A 14,004-nucleotide genomic window follows, 5' to 3' on the forward strand; every position below is an offset into this window, starting at 1 on the left:
GCGGTACCCGTCCTAAATTCCCTGGGGTATGCTATCTTTGAAAGGCTAGTAATATAGTAATAATATATAATAGTAGTATATAGTAATATAGTAATGTGGCTACTTAAAAAAAACAAATCGATATATTTCATAAAAATAGTTTGATTTGTTTCCTAGTTGGAAGAGTTTTAGGCTATTCAGTCACATTTTTCTAAAGTCCCAGTTGGACAGTTCAAGAACTTGCATGCGATTTTCGATAGACTGAATTGATTGTACACTGTAATGACTGTATACATAGTTTAACAATGTATCGAATATTCCATGTAAGTTCTCGAACCGTCTAAATGGGGCTTTAGACTTTAGTAGAGTAATCGAATTTAAACTGTTGTGAGACATACTAACATTAAATCATTTTACGGTTTAGACTCACTTGTTTTAGTCACTCGCGCGACATGTTTCGGAGAACCTAGGTCTCCTTCTCAAGCACTAATAGTGCTTACTAGTGCTTAGTAGTACTGCCAGTACGCAATACACGGTCGTCGTGAACGCTGCTCGCACTATTAGTGCTTGAGAAAGGAGACCTAGGCTCTCCGAAACATGTCGCGCGAGTGACTAAAACAAGTGAGTCTAAACCGTAAAATGATTTAATGTTAGTAGAGTTAGTGTCAGTTTAATCTAATCATAATTTACAGTAATTAATCTCAACGGCTCTAAGCCTGTTACCTACGCACTAATGAACATATCAATGCTTATCTAATAGTCTATGTACCTATATAAATCCCCTGAAGTACTCGTACTAAATTGAATAATAGATTTCATAGTTGATCTCTGCAACGCGGTCCCAACGGCATATTAGTCAAAAACTTTTTTAGTATGAGTTAAGGTTACCTATGCGTCTTTCCTGTGGACATCATAGAATAAAATAAATGGACTTCAAATCCTTATTTTCTTACTGAACCCTAGGCATATTGAAACCTTCCACTTCTTAAAAGCTGTATGAGGAAAGGCTTACTAAGACTCGTAAAATGTTCCCAAATCGATTTTTTTATACTACGTCGGTGGCAAACAAGCATACGGCCCGCTTGATGTTAAGCAGTCTCCGTAGCCTATGTACGCCTGCAACTCCAGAGGAGTTACATGCGCGTTGCCGACCCTAACACTCCTCTCCCTCGTTGAGCTCTGGCAACCTTACTCACCGGCAGGAACAGAACACTATGAGTAGGGTTTTAGTGACTTTTATAATGTCCGCAGAAAAGACGCTCATTTTCCGGAACGTATTAGACCCATATGTGTGATACACATAGGCGATATTATTGTGATATTCTTATTATTAAGTTAGACTGTATAATATGTAAATCAATGTTTTAGATTAAGACAATATTTTTGATAATATATGTTTTATTTTAATATAGAAGGAACTTTAGGAAGATATGAATGTATATTTAGCCAAAACGCCGGATCTTAAGTCCGTACTTTATTAGAATTACCGTGAATGTACGAGTATGTTGATCCTTAACATACATAATCGCATAAAAAATACAAATTGTACTTACGTCAACGTACGACAAAATCGGTATAGTGATGAGTTCTATGGAATTTTTCTATCAGGCACCGCTTAAAACGTTTTTCTTATTTAATTTCTGTACGCCAGCACGCGCGTCATTCAACAAACTTACCAAGATGGGAGACAGCAGTGACTACTTAAAGCGTTCGTAATCTGAAACTATCTAAGTAGCCATACTGCAGTGTCCTTGTTTTACCCCGTGTCACGGTTTTGGACTAATCTCCCCTATGTATAAATTCTAACTTAAAGATGTCCTTCTGTTCTACAGGAAAACAAGAAGATTTGAGGAGAATAGTGTGGGAATGCCGCCGGGACAGTAACCTGCAGCTCCAACTTGACACGTGTGATCGACAGCCCGCCTGCTTCCGGCCGGGCGTCCCTACACTACATCTACATCTACATGTATAAATTCTGTATGTGCCACACAAGTAAAACCAACTCACTTCCCTGAGACAAAGATAACTAAACCACGTGGTTACATTAAATAAAATGGAGCCTAGGCGGACTAAGCCAAAATCTGGCAAAAGCCAGTGCTAAGCAGTAAGCAGTACCAGGATCTCGCGCGTGCTTGCACCGATAAGACGCCTTGGAAGTGCAGCGAATTCAAGAGGCATTGCACTATTAAAATACTAGGCGAAATCAGGAATTCGGAAACGTTTTTATTTTATTATTGGCAATTTCTATGCTTGCTTGTTTATGAATATATCTAGCATACTAACAACGGAGTACGTAGTACGCAGTTTAGCGAAGTTTTGTAATAGTTTTAAGTGTTATTTGTTTATTAGCAAAAAATAAAAATGCCTGAAAATCTAATTTTTCATTGTGTGTTTCTTACGGTCTCGATTTGGATGAGATTGCATATACTTTACACCCTACCTACAAATTAATTAATCTAAGCGAACAGATAAATGTGAAATGCAATTGGTTACAAATATAGAAAACCACATCAGTATAGAAAATCAGTTATAAATTAACAAGTTTGAGAACAAATACAATTATTTTATTAAATATTTTGATTTGTGTTTTTTAAAGTAGTCACACTACTATATATAAATTAAAAACTGTAATAGATGTCATATATTAAAGAAAAAGTGACGAAGCCCTCCAGTGGTGAAGGCCGGATTCGAACCGGCGTCTTTAGCTATCGCGGCTAACGCCATGAACCCCTAAGGCGTAAGGCGACACTAAAATAACACTTAACTTGTTTTCAGTGAACGTAGTATTTTACCTTTAGACATAGATATATCAGATAGGCTTTTATCTTAGCTACTCTAGGGAGTAGGGGCGAAAGCCCGAAGCCTTAAATTGCTTCAAGGCCCGACTTAAAGGCCCAGTGGAATTGCTAGCTAGTCCAATTTTAATAGTGTATCAACGTTTTATAGAAAAGGGGCTTTAAAAGGTTATAATAGTTATGATAAACACGATAAAATACAATAAATATTTGTTACTCAATACTTAGAAGAAGTAAAAGTAAATATTTACTAGTCTATTTAAATTATAACTACGAGTAGAAGCGAATATTCACCGCGTGGCGCAAAAAATCTATTTAATTATAAAACTCCCGTGAGACTCAAACATATTAAATTATTAACGCAATACGGAGGGTAGAGCCGCCTGTGAAGAAGTGTCGTTGCTCCGTGAAGAGAATCCTCGTAAATCGGATCTTAACATGTCAAGCTATTCGACTTATTAAGTCGTGAGTGACCCGTTGTAAAATAATTAAAAACAATCTATTGTCATGTGAGTCATGTGATCATTACCACATTATAAATATCTTGATAAACAACTGAACAATTATGCCACACGAATAAGTACATTACTAAAGAGGCCGTGAAGTAAGGAGTTGCCGGACGAATAGAATAGACTGCCGAACGTAGTGAGGCCGGCAACCCCTTTTCACGCCGAGGTATTTATAGTGCTTTACTCAAACATGCAATGAAATAAATAAAAAAAAACTCCACGAAATCAGTTATATTTCATTGCATGTTTGAGAAAATAAAATAACCACATCCAGTGGTCATACTTTTATGAATTAAAAGAACACTTCAGAACATCTTAATCTAAAAACAGTTGGATCTTAAAGGAATGCCTCAACATCTCTTATAAGACGTGTTTTTAAACTTATAAATTCTACTTCCTTTTGCACCGTGATACTCTAGTATCTAAGCGAAATTTCTCCACTAGAATTTCATCTTGAAAATGCTTAAAATTGAGAAATTCCTGTCACTTTTTACTCGGTTTCAGGAAGCAAATTTTCCATGCACCGCCAAAGGGACGAACTAATTTCGAGCAGGTTTAGATATTCATAAGGCAATGATCATTACCGCGGGGGACGTTGAATTTTACAACGATGGGGTAACAATAGATTTAAGATGTGTTGCTAAGTTTGCACATGGAGGCCGATTATGTATATATTATGTATAAACTCTTTTTTTTACAAAACACGGAACACAAATATGGCACAGAATAGGCAGTACAAAGGCGAACTTATCCGTTTAACCCTTAAATGCATGATTGTTTATTTTTGGTTGGAAAAAATGTTTTTATTTAGTTATTTGGATGTAGGATCTAGGAATCTGTGAGCTGTCCAATGCTTTGTATACATTTGGCAACAATATGCATTTAAGTTAGGGTTAAGGGATTTCTTCCAGTTAACGTTTGAGTAGATGAGAATTGATGAAGATTATAAATTTGACGCCAATGTCTGTCCGTGGCAACGTAGCTCTCAATCGGATGGACCGATGGTTCTAAGCTATGTGTTTGATAAAAATCTATCCAGCAGTTTAAAGTGTCAGCTTTTTTCAAAATTGTGTAAGGTATTTTCGGTATTAAATGGATTTTTTTGCATAATGCGAAGTAAAATTTGAATTTAATAGTTATAACAATTTTATATGGTGTTCATTTACAAGCTTGACCGTGAGCACCAACCAGAGCAGCTCACTGATTGATGCTGACGAAGTCAGGAGTCGTCTCATCACGATTTAAGGTCGCATCAAAATGAGATATAAGATTTTTCGCCTTCTGGCTCAGGGAACGGCCCTAAAGCTTACTACTAGAAGTGCAGGAGTCGACCACATTTTTATAACCTACATCTAATTTTACAGACACGGAGGTAAATTGTAAACAAACTATACTTATTTTAGCCACGATCACTATCTAACGCAATTTTGTAAAAATAATTCATTTTAGTTAAGAATGCTTAAATCTGTTTATATTTTAATTCTATCCATTTTACAGGGCATTACCGTCATACAATAGAACGAGCCAGAAACACGTAAAAACCCGGCGGATTACTTATGACCGGGAGAGCGAATTGCTGATGCTATCTTAATAGGATAGCCGACAGATTTACTGTGCGGATGTACCACAGCGCCAAACACGGTCCTTCCTCTGTTATTGGAGACCTTGTACTCAATGGGTTTAGGACTAGTGCAGTAAGCTAGTAAGCAATAATACATAGATTTATTATGCCTCACGGTGTATTTTTTCCAGTAGGGAGCGTGCATGAACTATAGGGGGCAGGAGCAGCACAGGAGCTGGCAGATTTTTGGCGCGAGGCGTAAATGTGAAGTTTATGCTTCCAATGTAGTAGGGCAGAATCTACTATGAAGAAGAAGAAGAAACGTACGTGAACGGTAGACGGCAGTACTTGCTTTGGCAATGTACCATCAGCCGTACGAATTTATTAAGATTTAATTTATAATTTCTCAATGCAATTTCGCAGCTCACTGTACATGATTATGTTTCCGATTCAGGCCACAAGATGGCAGAATCTCCTCAGGGTCCCTATAGCATCTTTTCCTATAATAAGAGGGACTTGGGAAGGGTCGCATCAAACCGACAAATATAATTAACGTTGCTACAGTTTTATTATATGGGAAGTGTTAGTAGTTACGTTAATCACTCTGTTAGTCGGTTATAGTTTAGCAATAGGGTCCGTCTAAGCTAACTTTGCACTACTTTGACGTGACTAAGTGCAAAAGTGCAATTTTAAACGTCATATGTTCATGGCATAAAGCTATTATAGTGACACTGCCAAACTTTGTCACTGCAAAGTCTGTGCACTTAGCTAGGTCCGTTTTCATTCATTATATATGGCGCCAGCAGCTAAACATCTTATCATGTCATAGAGAACTGTCAAACTCATTCACTTCACAATACCACAAGTTTAACGAATTTTCCAAATAAAAACGCCTTTAAAAAATATATGCCGCATGTCGCATCACCGACCCAAATTGTTTAAGGCGCGTCACACGCCGCGATCAGCTGATTTATACCACCATCCCGGTTATTCATGGCCCCTTAAACGGCGAATTTGTTTACGCGATAAAGGACACACACGCTGCCCTACTTCTCGGACGACCCACTGTTCTATCCGACCCGATGCGCTGTCATCATTTGGATACCACGTTTATAGTAAAAGGTTGAATACCCCTGCCGATGGTTGCGGCGCCATTATGGATTTAAAAGCATCACAGTAAAGTAAAATTTGCATTGTATATAATTTTTTTGTCATAAGGCTTTTATGGTGATGTTAGTTCCATTTATACTTGCCAGCGTATCTAAGTTTGTCATTTTTTACCTTTTATGTAAGCTCGAAATTGTTTGCTTGTAGCGGAAACCTCGTATCACACTACGCAGTGCATTCTAAATTAAACTTTATTACCTTTTACTAAGGTTGCTTTATAACGGCACGAATCAGAGAGATGCGCGCTGTGTCCGGATTTTCGTTGTTTTGTGCACGTTGGTAGTAAATAATCCGTTGGACGTGTTTTACGTGGCTACGACCTGTAGGTGCGTGCTACGAGCGCTACGCCACCGTAGCAATGTTCGTAGCACGTGCGGGGCATAAAATGCAAAAATATGTATACAGTTTTCTTCTTATTACAATGTAAAAGAGTAAACATATTTCTAGCGCAGCCTGAACAAGTAATATATATAGGTAATTACGCTGATGTTTAGAACAATGAACCATAGTATTCAAGTTTCACCCAAGGCAGTAATTTTTCGACTTTTAAATTTATTCTAAGCTTGCATACATTGTTTCATAACTCTCGGTACAGACAGAATACTTTGTCAGTGTGTATGCGCCTTAAAGACAAAAGACAACTTTAAATTAACCGTCACCACAATGACAAGATCTTTCGCTTATTCAAAAGATTTGAATTCCGAACGCTGGCAACGGTTTTAATTCAAACTGCACTTGTTTGTACAGACGGGAGTTATGGAATTAAATTAAAAGGGAGAATTTACTGCGAAATTATGCGAGCTGTGGACGCTGCAGGCTATATTCTACATTATCTTTTATAGGTGGTGATATAGCTGCATGTACTGAATTATTATACTTGAAATTTCTATGAGATTACAATTAAAACATCTTATTGTAAATAAAATAAAAATTGTCTAAATCGGTTCACATGATAAAAAATTATCCCAGAAAAACCAACATACATATTGCTTCTGGTCAAAAGTATTTTGTGTTTTACATGAGATAATTGAAAGTTTGCACGGAACCCTCGGTGAACGAGTTAGACAAACTCGCACTTGACCGGTTTTTATTAAATAAAGCCATTCGTTACTAATAATAATATTTATCCGTCTATTTGTACAGTTCCAAAATATTGTTAATGAGATGAAGAAAAGTTCTACATTAGCTAAACTCGTCCGTTTCAATTACAGTTCTTACCATTTTTGGTAAGTAAATATGTGGCTACTTACAGATGTGGCAATGTTATATGTGACTAGTTAAATTTTACTACTTGAAATATATAGTATCAATTTAATGTTAATGAGATGAAGAAAAGTTCTACATTAGCTCAATTCGTCCGTTTCAATTACAGGTCACATTTTTGGTAAGTAAATATGTGGCTACTTACAGATGTGGCAATGTTATATGTGACTAGTTAAATTTTACTACTTGAAATATATAGTATCGATAGAAACCTAAGATTACAATAAGATTGCAACATTGCAATGAACAATGGTTAAGAAAAAATAAATAACTTCGTCGGTGAAGTAGCCACTTATTTAAACATTCACGATTTTTACTCATTATTATTCACAACGACGGGACTTAATCGCGTAAAATAAGTTTTAAATCTACCTCCGACGTTTCGAGGACGGCGTTGTCCCCGTAGTCTCGGAGAAGACTGGCTCAAGTTGACATCAACATCTTCTAAAATCTTCTAAGATGTTGATGTCAACTTGAGCCAGTCTTCTCCGAAACCACGGGGACAACGTCGTCCTCGAAACGTCGGAGGTAAATTTAAAACTTATTTTACGCGATTAAGTCCCGTCGTTGTGAAGCAGCCACTTCTCCAAAGGCCATGTCACTAAGCCGCGTTGAATGGGGCCCCAGTCTCGTAAGTTACGTCAGGGACAGTGAGTCTGTTTATCATAGTTTGACGCTGCGAACGCTTAGTTTATGTTTAGTTTGTGAATAAACTCCTGCTCGTCGTAAAGTTTGATGAGCGATGGATTCAAGATAAATTAAGGACGCTAAGCACGAATAATTGGGTCAAAATTATTTTCGTTGTCTTGTTTCTGACCACTCTGTCACGCTTGTATTTCCGTCTTCTATCAAATAAAAAAAAAAATCGAGTGCTATCGCATGTCTTTCTAGCTGTAGATTATTTTTTAAACGAGAAAAATTAAGGACTAAATTTCATCTCATACAAAAAGCTCCACTCACATTTTTTGAGGACAAAAATAATTTTTACCCAATTTCGTACCCGTCATTTCATAGCTCTATCGCACGCGCATAATTATATTGCTGTTTCGCTCGCACGCTGACATTGACCGCCTCATCGTGGGCGAGACAGCGATAAAATTACGCGCGAGCGATAGAGATAGGAAATGCCGAGTCGATGTACGAAATTATTCGCGCTAGCGTCCTTACTTTAAGTACTTACCTTTACGAAATGGTTTATTTTATTATATCGTCAGGTGATAACCAAAACTCATTAACCAGAATAGATATAAATAAAACTGACCAAGAACATGTCGGGCCATGCTCAGCGTATGGTACCGTAGTTGCCCGTCCGTCACAATAGACCGACTTAAAAGGGTTTGTTTAGAGATACTATGGACATAATGGAGTGATGGACACACAAGGGAGTATCTTCGCAGCACAAATAATTTCAAATCGGGATTCGAACCCACAACGTCAAATTTGGACGCACGTATACATTTTTCACATAATTTGTATATTTTATTTCTCATACTATCGGAAGTATTGAAATTTATTTGACTTTAAGCATAACTAAATCCGTGTGAACACACGAACAGATGCGTAAACTACTCGTAAAATGAATTTATGGATAAATCCGATTATGCATTTAACATATTAATCGTATTTGTTTTATGCCTTTTATTTTAAAATCAACTTAAAGCATAATAATGTAAAATTAAAAGGGAAAAACGTAATTTCAACCTTAAACTTACTTAATTGAAGAAAGCACTAATTTGTATTATGTATTTGAGGAATTGTTTCGTGAAAACTTAAAAATTGCCTTTTAAAACTGCCTCATGCTTTTTGACTACAAATTAGAGAGAAAAGAATAAAAGAAAAAGCATTTATTAGCACAATAACATAAAACTAAAACTAAGAATAATTACACAAAATGAAGAGTTGCGCTAAATGGTCCTCACTCAGCTTACAAAATAGCGACAAAGAGACTCAGCTTATAATTACATACAAATACTTATTCAGATATTGTGAAATCGAATGAACGAACTATGTTTTAGTAAAGTTGAAAACGCGAACTTACTAGTTAGTTAATAAAATGTTGAACATGTGAGGTGGCAAAGGGATACGCAAAAACATTTTAAAATACGACAATTTTAAAATAACACTTAGCCATTAAAATGCTTTTTACCATTTTCAAAACTAAACAAAATTCAACCTTAACGTCAATTTATAGAGTTCAAATTAACAGAAGACCCAACAGCTTGAGCTTGTAACGGTTACACATATAATAAAGATAATGATTAAGCTTTAAAGTATTCATATTGCTGCGTGTGAAAGAATTTTCGTCGCTTTAAGATGATTCAACTTTTAACGGCGTGGCACAGTTCTTGCTGTGATAAAACTGTTTTATAAAGGCCCATTAGTAAGTGTCATTTTAGTCAGGTCACAGAATAAATAATAGTTCTAGGTACAGAAGGTTCACTCTCTAACAAAACGCGTCTATTACGACAGATATGAACGCAAGGTGGCGCAAGCGCGAGCAGGCATCCGTTCCGTAGCGGTGCGCGGCAACTACTGCTGCTAGACACCAAAATTGGTGTGGGCCGCATGTACTTGTAGCGACGCGACGAAATCGCGGAGTGAGCCACGCCTGCCGGGCTAGCACGTGATTGGCGCGAGAGTATATCGCCGCGACAAAGACTGCCCGTCCCCCTTTAATTCATACAGTTAGTAAAAGACTGGTAGTCAATCTCGCGGCGAGATGCTGTCGCGCCAATCATGTGCTCGGCCTGCAGGTCAGGTTACCAGTACCTACGGCGACTTTTGATAAATATCTGTCTAATTTCCGTGGCGAAGTTTAAAATTGATGTAAAAATAGTTGCAATTAAATGAAAATATTTGCAGAAAGTAGCTTACTAACTATATTTCTTTTGGAATGTATAAAGTACAATAATATATATTTGTTTAAGTATATTGAAATGAAACGAGGGATTTTAAAACCTTTTTAAATACAGATCTTTAGGCTTTATGCCTTATGGTATGGCAACCAGTACATCAGGGGGGCTCTAAAGAATATATTTACGTAATTGTTCATAAGAAAAATCTTAAAATAAAAACTATAGAGCAAATCTCGCGTTTTTCACATTACATAGATTAATCTGCAAAGAAAACAAAAGGAATTAGTAATACAAAACCGGCCAAGAGGGGGTCGGACTCGCGCACCGAGGGTTCCGTACTTTTTAGTATTTGTTGTTATAGCGGGAACAGAAATAGATCATCTGTGAAAGTTTTAACTGTCTAGCTATCACGGTTCATGAGATACAGCCTGGTGACAGACAGACAGACGGACAGACGGACAGATGGACGACGGACAGACGGGCAGACGGACAGCGAAGTCTTAGTAATAGGGTCTTAGTTTTTACCCTTTGGGTACGGAACCCTAAAAATAGCTTAAATAAATAGATACCCAAAAAAACCGGAATTGAATACAGTAAATTTCTAATCAAAAATAAACTGCAATGCGCTGACTATACAGCCGGCATCACCACATCACAATGTGTCACTAATTGTAATAAAACGCAGCGGCACCACAATCTAATAAGCGTGCCAGTTGCACGGGCGCGAGTGCCGGCGCTGCGCGGGGCTGTGCTAATCAGATTATAAGGTATTATTGGATGTCTGGGGTCGTGGCACCGGTGGCTTTTGTAATGCTTTTATTCCTGATTAGTATTGCTTGTATCGCCTAAATGCTATATCGCTAACTTGTGTATTTGGTAAACTGGGGACCTACTTGACTTGGCAAGTGTGACGTGCGTAACTAAGAACGTGTGCCTATGTAAATAGTTGACATTTATTATTGTATTATTATGATGATGATAATTAATTTGAATCTCATGAGTTTCACCGCCACTCACGTTAAATATTTTTATGCATCATATAGCCAAAAGGGAGCACTTAATTATATGTATATAACACCTGTTAGTAACACTACCTGTTTTTCGACAAATAAACGTATTGTATTGTACTACCTTACAGTGGCGAGGTGTCCATAGAACTCTTCCCATCGATTTATCTAAGAGCCAATTGGGCACTTTATCCTATCTCTTCTTCTTTTTATCCTGTTACCCTCTGCTGGGGTACACCCCAGGAGCCTTACAAGGCTCGAATCATATTCTTCCACTGACTCCGGTCCTGGGCAGCTTGGGTCTAATACCCCATCACCCAGCTCTTACTCCACAGAACGCGCCAAGTAAATTTAGGGCGACCATGTTTCCGTTTGCTGGGCATCTTCCAGGTTAGGACTTGATCCTATGGTATTGGTATTTAAAAGCGACCCCAATTACTCCAGCTTACCCAATAAGTACGCATATTTGATGCGCCGTCGCTGCTTTCTTACCTTCACTTTTCTTCTTAATAGGGGATATTACTGCAATGTTCTGCATCACAGTGCAGCAGTCTTTTTAGTAAACCATAGAGTAACTTATACATAGTCTACCTTTAACAGGTTTTTGACAAGTTTCTAGAGATAATAAAATATGACATTGATGCATTAAGGCGGTTTGTTTACAAAGGACCTAGGTACCGGGAAACGCAAATCCGAAATTTCGCTATCTGCCTCTTTATCGCTCGAATATGCAAGAATGATAGAGATGTTAGATAACAAAATTTTCTTGTTTTACGATCGACCCTCAGATTGCGGTAGTGGCGCCCCCTATGCAGAGTTTTGCTTAATATTCCCTATTTACTCTCAGCAATTTAGTTAGCTGTCAATTAAGCGAGAATACTATACTTATTGAAATCTACTTTTCATTTATACATCATCATCATTGGCCACAGCATCTTGACAGATGATTGTTGCAGCGACAGTTTATTATGAAGAAGAGGTCTGTGCGCCGTCGGAGATCGGAGGTGCGGCACATCTCTTCCTGTCCTGTTCCTGTTCCTGTTCCTGTTCCTGTGAAGTCTGGCTCGATGATTTGAAGCAGAAAAGACTCCGGGCTTCACAGGAACCACCAACAGACTCGCGTTTCACCTGCGATCTTTGTGGCAGAATGTGTCGTGCTGCGATTGGACTTTACAGCCACAGGAAGAGATGTTTCATTTATAATAATAATTAAAATCTGACAAGTCTTAATAAAGCTAATTAAATTAATTTACGTACAAAGAATCCTAATATATCATCACTCTTTGCCGAATTTCCTGTGTATTTTCGTTATAGGTATTTCATCATCGAGCATTACATATGAATGCTCATGTTTCATAAAAGAATTCGCCTCCTTTCAACAGCATGTGTTCTTAAAAGAAAACGTTTTATTTTCCTTGCTCCTGTTCGGGATTCTTCTGTATTATATCTATGTACGTATACTATATCTAAGTTTCTATTTGTGTTAAGGAATATTTTATCGTCATGAATGAGATCGTATTATGACTATAATTTTATTACTCAATGTTTACCGAAACTGAGCACTTTTGCTGATGACGTATAAAAGGAGGAATTAAAGAATTCAAAAATAAATATACTTAGGTACCCAATACATTGCGTAATATGGACAATAGCATTATGCAATAGCATTTTTGTCATACACAAAAATACAAAAGATATTGTTTATAAATAAGTTTCATTATTTCTAGTAATTTTTAGAGAAGGGCTAAGATGGCCGGCTCTTTATCATTTGTCACCATGCCTGTCACGTTTTAACAAGTATGTAAGTGCGAAAGTGATGCACGACATGATAGGTGATAAAAGCGCGACCATGATACCGCTGTAGGTTTATAAGATTTTTTTCTATCGAGCTCCATTTGGAGGATGTATCTTCAAATATAAAAATGTAAACATTTTTTGTAGATTCCATTAAATTAAATAAAAATTCGCAGGCCTTTTACATTCTAGCAGGAATCCTTTGAAACTATTTCACTACATAAAACTATTCACATCCATTCAACCGTCAGCTAATATTTCTTACATCATTGTTACATTTTACTACCTAAAATTCTAACAAGAAATACTCCACCTTCCAAACAAGCGTTAGTCTTCACTCAGCAAAACCACGAACAGACAGCCCTAATTTATTATCAGTGTAAGGCAAGTTACTAGCCCTACACGCTCTCTAATCGAATTACTGATATCGACTCGAGGAATCGATTGATTCCGAGGTCCGCAGACAGAGCGTTGATTGAACCGAACGGGCTGGAAGACGGGCCGATTCGAATCGAGTGTCGACTCGACTCGACTAGGAATGTTGATTAATAGCTGGGCTGATAGACGCGGCTTGATTGAAAAGTCAACGGCTGGTGATTAGCGTGTTTCGGAGGCTTATTAGGTTGTTCTGACGGTTATTGTTGTATAAAGGATGCTATAAGCGCTTACATGGCGCTCGGAACGGGCTATCAAAACTTATGAGGATTAAAGTAATCGTAGCGCTAAACGTAGCATGTCTTTCGCTTTTATAGCCTCAATTTGTCTCGCTTTTTTAAACTAATGTCGTTTTACCTCTTTTTATAGCAACAAAACACACGGGGAGAGTTTAACGAGCAATTTACGCGTAACAACAATTAGTGGTTTTTGTATCGCCGTAGCGTCTAGTTCCTGCATAGAGCATGCATCACAGACTCCTCACTAAAAAAATGCTTTCAAAGAAATAGCAATAAGAAAAAGTTTTCTCAAGTAAAACTTCTTTAGGCGCGACTAGAGGGTAACTGATTTTTTTTCTGACGGAAGTAACGCTCAGTAGTGACACACGCACAATAGGTAATACGTCAAAGTGCCAACATA

The 14,004-nt window shown here is 37.5% G+C and overlaps 1 protein-coding gene across 1 annotated transcript in view; it reads right to left on the bottom strand.

Annotated features, from left to right (window-relative positions):
* The window catches only part of LOC134740821 (leucine-rich repeat neuronal protein 1-like), a 374,276-nt gene that overhangs the window by 59,588 nt on the left and 300,684 nt on the right, over nt 1-14,004 (bottom strand). The window lies entirely within an intron of this gene.

The sequence above is a fragment of the Cydia strobilella genome, chromosome 4 (genome assembly GCF_947568885.1).
Source record: "Cydia strobilella chromosome 4, ilCydStro3.1, whole genome shotgun sequence".
In the NCBI taxonomy this organism is placed as follows: domain Eukaryota; kingdom Metazoa; phylum Arthropoda; class Insecta; order Lepidoptera; family Tortricidae; genus Cydia; species Cydia strobilella.